The 6654-nt window shown below is 40.1% G+C and overlaps 1 long non-coding RNA gene across 1 annotated transcript; it reads right to left on the reverse strand.

Annotated features, from left to right (window-relative positions):
- Positions 1 to 3301: 3301 nt before the first annotated feature.
- Positions 3302 to 6251, reverse strand: LOC131014611 (uncharacterized). Its single transcript, XR_009098271.1, has 3 exons — positions 6052 to 6251; positions 4131 to 4197; positions 3302 to 3527 (listed from the first exon to the last, which is right to left on the reverse strand). It is a non-coding gene; the product is annotated as an uncharacterized LOC131014611 (long non-coding RNA).
- Between the last annotated feature and the right edge of the window lie 403 nt (positions 6252 to 6654).

Consider the following 6654-nt stretch of genomic DNA (forward strand, 5'->3'; position numbering starts at 1 on the left):
CATGGCTGCAATCTGAGGTGCCTTCACTATTTAACCCAATGGCCATGCACTGCTCCTTTGCATTTACCTTGGCATTGTTTGTGAGGTTGCCCGACTGTTGGAGTTTGTTGACGGCTGTGGCTATTTGGCCCAATTGGGTCTCGAACATCTTCATTTGAGTCCCCACAGCAACGGCATTGGACTCCAGCTTTTCCATCCTCTCATCTACCCTGGAGATGAACTTCATCATCAGCTCTTCCAAATTAGGCTTCTTTTCATCATTGATGACTCCATTGGTGACAGAGAATCCTGGTGGAGCATGAAGCGCGTTATTCGGATTCCCATAAGCCAAATTGGGATGTGGACGCCCTCCATGATGAAACTGTTGTCCATGCTGATAGTTCCCATAGTTTCTGCCATTGATGTAGTTGACGTCTTCTACGCCTGTTGGGATCTCCACAGCCGGCTCAGGATGGCCAACAGTCATAGCCTTGATCTTCGAGTTCATCTCTGCCAGCTGAGTCAAAATCAACGCCATAGGCTCCGAACTGGAGGTAGCAGCAACTTTCTTCAAGTGAACTCTCTCGGATGGCCATTGATAGCTCGTGGTGGCCATGCTCTCAATGATCTCCATAGCTTCAGAACTTCCTTTCTTGAGCAATGAGCCCCCTGCAGCTGTATCCATGAACATCCTGGTGCGCTCCCCACAAGCGTTATAGAACATAACCACCAGAGTCCCCTCATCGAAACCATGGGACGGGCACTTTCTCAACTTTTCTTGGTATCTCTCCCATGTCTCTGCTAGTGTCTCTCCATCAAACTGTTGGAATTGGAGAATCTCCATCTTTAGCTTCAGTGTGAGCCCGGGGGGATGGAACTTCCGTAGGAAAAGATCAGCCAAATCCCCCCATACCGGATTAGCTCCCAGCTGCAAAGTTTGATACCATGACTTTGCCTTATCCCGGAGTGAGAATGGAAAAAGGCGGAGTCGTATGATATCATCTGGGACTCCGTTCATCTTGACGGTGCTGCACAACTCCAAGAATTGCGCCAGATGCGCATTGGGATCTTCCACAGCTTTGCCTCCATACTGGTTTTGCTGCACCATCGTGATTAAACCAGTCTTGAGCTCAAAATTATTTGCGTTGACTCTTGGAGGCTCATGAAAATAATAATGCGGAGTGAACGCCTCATTGATCGGGGCCTGTTTCTGCTTGCCAGCATCTTTCTGAGCATCTAACAACGCCTGCAGCTGTTCTCTCAACCCCCGGACTTCTTCTGCAGTGGCAGCCATCGTGTCTAGTGTGGCTTCTCTTTTCTTGTTGTTGTTGAGGTGGAACGTGGCTTCAATCTCTGGATCAAAATCTTCAAGAGGAAGATTCTGAGATCGTGTGTCCATTCACTACCTGGAAAGCTCCAAACACAAGAATTAGAACCACAGGAAAAACAAAGAACAGTAAAATAAATAACAGAAATAAAAAATCCAGATTAGTATCAAACAATTAACAGAATAGTACTGATAAAAATCAGTCCCCGGCAACGGCGCCAAAAACTTGTTCGCTATTTTATTTAACACGCCGCAAGTGTACGGGTGCAATTGTGTACAGTAGCAAGCAAGGTCGTATTCCACAGAGACTGATTTAACCAATTCCTATCCTAAATTATTCTACTCTATGTGGACAAACGAAATTAAGAGTTTTGGTTTTAAAACTAAATAAATAAACAACAGGAAAGAAAACAAAACAAGCTGCGAAACAGAGAAACAGATAAGACAAGATTTCCCAAGGCAAAGGTTTCAACAGATTCTCCTAACTAACATGTTCAATTAAATTAATAAGATGATTCCTAAGGCAATCTCTAACCTAGTTCATACCCACTCCCGTGGCATACAAACCGTTGATTACATGCAAGGCTACCGTCCCCGGATCGCACTTCTAACATGCAACTCCTAAAAGCTCATAGGATTAACGCCCTCACAAATATCAATTCCCTTTAGAATTAAATATATGTGTTCTATGTTCTTAGTTCAGGTAATAATTATTATCTCCCGATATCAAATTAGAACCTATGATTATGCTAAATTGGTGGCCAATCAATAAAGCAAACAATTATAACAAGAACATAAAAAGGAACAACAATCTCAATTAATTGAATCAAACAGTCAGAAATTCAAATCATGTCTACTCCCTAAACCCTGGGAAAAAGGGATTCTAGCCACACATAGACATATGACTAAAAATCAATATCTCAAATACACAAATAAACATTCAACAATGAAACCGTAGTAGAATTCGAGAGTCTTCAGTTCTTGCTCTGGCTCCGTTCTCTGTCTCTCTCAGCTCTCAGGAAAAGTAAAATATGATAAAAGATGATAAAAGGTTTCTGGGATAAGCTAAAAGATGGTATTTATGAGCCCTAGGTCGTCTAAGCCCGAAAATACTCCAAAAACGTGCTTTTAGTGAAAAATCGGAAAAACTGGGCGGAACTCGGCGTTTCGCGCGGCCGGGTCGCGCGGCCGCATGGCTGGACCGCGCGAGCTCGCGCGCCCGCGCGCTGTGCCCGCGTGAGCAGTCCAGCAACTTCTGCCATCGTCGCGCGGTCGGGTCGCGCGGCCGCGCGCCTGGACCGCGCGACCTCGCGCGGCCTTGCGCAGTGATTTTGTTTTGGCTCGTTCTCCCTCGTCCGGACTCCGATTTACGAACCGTTTGCGCTTACGAACTCCTCTCGAGATGAACTACAACTTGTATTTCAGCCAAATCTTCCAAATTCTTCTTCTTTATTTCTGAAAATACGTTCAAACACAAGCGAGTGACAAGTTCTTGACCAAAAACCAATATAAGCTCAAAATAAACCATCAAACACACAAAAACCTCATAACTAACCATCAAATATGACACACTAAGAGGTAAAAAATGCATGTTTATCATATATATATATATATATATATATATATATATATATATATATCAAGCTTGTAAGATTATAACTAACTTACGATAATCATCTCGTCGGAGTTAAAAAATCATAATTGAGTTATCGAACATCATATCATTTGGAATTTGAAAGGTCCACCGAGTTTCGGGCATCATCTCATCTAGAGTTTGATAGACCACCTCTAACTTCTGAGCATCATCTCGTCTGAAACTTGAAATACCTGTCACAGCCCGCCCTAACTATGGATAGTTAGGCCGAGTGATCCACGACTAGGGATGGGGTTAAAGAAGAAGGGGAAGAAAAGGGGCGTCATTTATAGCCGTAAAACTTACTCATCTTAATAAAACTCGTCATTTTTATTCATTAATACTCAATTGAAAACAGTCTATGAAAGACAGCATAAAACTTAATTAATATCATTAATCAAGTTATACATCGTATGAAACCATTCTCTTAAGACTCAAAGTATGACATAACATACTATAACATCAACAACATCTTGCAGCGGAAAGTAGCTAGACATATGTATGAAGACATATTCTAGACAGGTTAACTATTTATTAACAACCCTGGAGACTCCGCTCACTGCAGCACCATCATCACATCAGCTCAACCTGCACATTTAGAAAACATATGCAGGGCTGAGTACAAAAGCACTCAGTGGGCACGTATGCCTAGGTATAAAAATACATGCTTCAAAACTATAAATTGTCATGCCATCATAAACAGTACAGCAAGGGAGTTTTTCGCTAAAAAGGCCCAAGCTTACTAAGTTCATTTGTGATTCTTAAAGTTCGTCTGATCAGACTAAGTTCTTTTGTAATCTATCATATCTGAAACTGTGTGCCGGAGAGGTGGCCACCTCTCACGGTCACTTGACCGGCCAACCCGCTAGATGACTCACGGTCACTGGTGTACACTAGCCCTGGCAGGATAGCTATCAACTGCTCAGGACTCGAATTCGATTGCATCATTGGCAAAGCCAAAGCAGATAGATATCATACTAAAATTTAAACATTTTATGGCAAGACAATACTTGAAATAACTTTAACTCAAAGATTTTGTCATGAAATAACTTGCTCAAAGGTAGCATTAAACTCGTTTGATAGATATATAAAACTGAAATTAACAGTTAAATCATCTCATGCATTCATTCGTATAAGAGGCCTACGACAAGCAGGGGATCTCTATATACGTATAGTAAAAGTAATGCCCACCTCGTTGTGTCTCTGTATCAATGAGTAACGTCACTCTCTCCCTCAAGTCGTTACTTCCCAAAAGGACCTTCATCGTTATGAAGAATTGGTGAGAAGTTATAAAAGAAACCTCGATTGATAATCTAATCTCTTTTATGAAACATTAGTATCTCTAATGTTCATCTCTCTTGATTGTTAATCAATATAACAATTATTATCTCTCGTCATTACTCATTAATTATAACATCCTTATGTTATAATTAGCAGCGCTTCAATTAAAAGAAATATTTAACACATCGAAAAGTCCACTTTCTTAGCAGATCTATTCGCTCTCTTCTCGTCTAATTAACCGATTAGAAAGTTAAACTTTCCATTAGGCATGTATTTGAGTCACGGGTCAACAAGAATTGACTATGCTCAAATTCTAATTTCACTAAAAATTTCGGCATGACCTATTCATATATAATGTCAGCCACGAGATTTCAACGCGTGAATCTCACTACGTGAACTCGTCTCTCGACTCAAAACTTAACATCTTGACATCTTTTCAACGCAAACCAAACAATTCAAAATCATCAAAACTCTTTATCAGTAAACTATCATTTATACTCGACACCAATTGTTCGAGTGTCAGATACCAACATTTATGTGCGTTAATAATAACTCTCACAACTCACACCATTTAGTCATATCGTATCATCCATCAAAACAAATATAATCAAGTTGTTTTCTAGAAAGTTTTGCTGTTTTTGTGTCATCTTTAAAAATTCATAACAACCAACTCAATCATCATAAACTCTCATACCAATTGATCTCAAAAACTTCATGAAGTGTAGTTCACTCTAAAAATGGTAGTTAACCAAAAAGGTTAAAGGTTTTTGGAGATATTGCTCTTTTAGTGCAGGCTGTCAAAGATTGACAGTTTCTGCCAATTTTGTTTAGGCCATTAGAAACCAAGGCAAACCTTAATAAAATTCCATCAAATTTAATCATCCAAAACTAAGGTATCCTTGAAGATTTGGTTAAAATTTCACAAGAGAAAACGTTCATATGATCTGCCAAATAAACAATGAAACTCATACACTTTTACTGTTGGACAAATATGACAGCAGAACAGGGCATTTTTGAAATAATAAACTGCTCTGTTTCAGAGGTCATAAAAATCGAAATCTTATGTTTTTAGAAAAGTATTGAAGTCTAGTTTCGTTTAAAAAAAACGGTGATGCAAAATCCTTCATGGATTAATAGATATAAACGTTTTTGTGAAGTCTACCAATAGTTGACAGATTCTGTTAAGGATTTTTCAAAATATCTTTAAAATAGCAAACATCATCCAAAAGACATGAAATTTTGCAGCAACGAAATACACATATCATAGATAAACATACTAAAATTTCAGAGCCATCAAGCAATGAAAACTCATCGAAACATAAGCTTGAAACTGCTGTAAAATTTTGACAGAATTCCAGTTTTAATTTCGTTCAACAATTATCATCCATAAATTGTAAATCAATTAGCATGCTCATGTGATATCGTAGAACACATATACGCAATAATATTCATTATGCAACGTCTCAAACTTCACGAATTTAAATAATCATACTCTAAAAATTTATACAATTTTCGTGCTTGGAAAAATACGAATTTAATATATATATCGATTCTAGCATACCCCTAAGCACAAATATCAAGTCAAAACGATCAAACAAAAATCGAAAGACAAGCTAATATGTGAAAAACGGGGCTGCCCTCATGGGTTTCATAGCTACGGTTCGTTCCGTTCTTACTCCCTTCATTAAACATGCTCAACATCTACCCAAGAACAACATACTAAAATTTCACGACGATCCGACGTCGTTTCAAAATAAAGTCGAGAATCGACATTTTTCGACGTCGACGAAAATCGAAAAGAAAACCATCAAAACGTAGGTAGAGATCTTACCTACTTAGATACGTGATCGAAAAGATGATCGGTGCTCGTCTCGGTGCTCAAATCGGAGCTTGAAACCTCCGTCCAAGCTAAAAATGGTGTTTGGCGTGATAAGTAGGTGTTTTGGGTGTTGTGTGTGTGAGAGAGCAAAGATGATTGGAGTGTGTTGGCTGAATTCAGCCGTGAGTGAGGTAGATAAAGGGGTGTTGGGTGGTTTGGGGGGTGGTTTTGGTGGGGTAGCCTTAGATATTTAAGATAGGGTTAAGTATTAGATCAGCCCCTAACGTGGAGGCCCTTATAGCATTGGGCCCCTTATGGCAAGGGGTGTGTCAAATAAGCCCCTATGGTAATTAATTTTGAACAAATACACCCTTACAACTAACGTCCACTTAACACCGTTTTCTTATTATTATTTTTTTATTTTTCTTTTTTTGGTGGGTCCCACTTGTCCCAACCCTGGCCGGCAGCAGCTGCTGCCTTCGTCATCTCCGTCAGTTGCCGCCGTCCGTTCTCCAGATCCGGCGACGCCGCCGCCTCCCTCCATCTCGCTCCCCCTGCTCTCCCAGCCCTGGCCGGATCTGGAGGCGAGATCTCCAAGCAAGTAACAATGTCTTC

This window comes from Salvia miltiorrhiza, chromosome 3, assembly GCF_028751815.1.
Source record: "Salvia miltiorrhiza cultivar Shanhuang (shh) chromosome 3, IMPLAD_Smil_shh, whole genome shotgun sequence".
In the NCBI taxonomy this organism is placed as follows: domain Eukaryota; kingdom Viridiplantae; phylum Streptophyta; class Magnoliopsida; order Lamiales; family Lamiaceae; genus Salvia; species Salvia miltiorrhiza.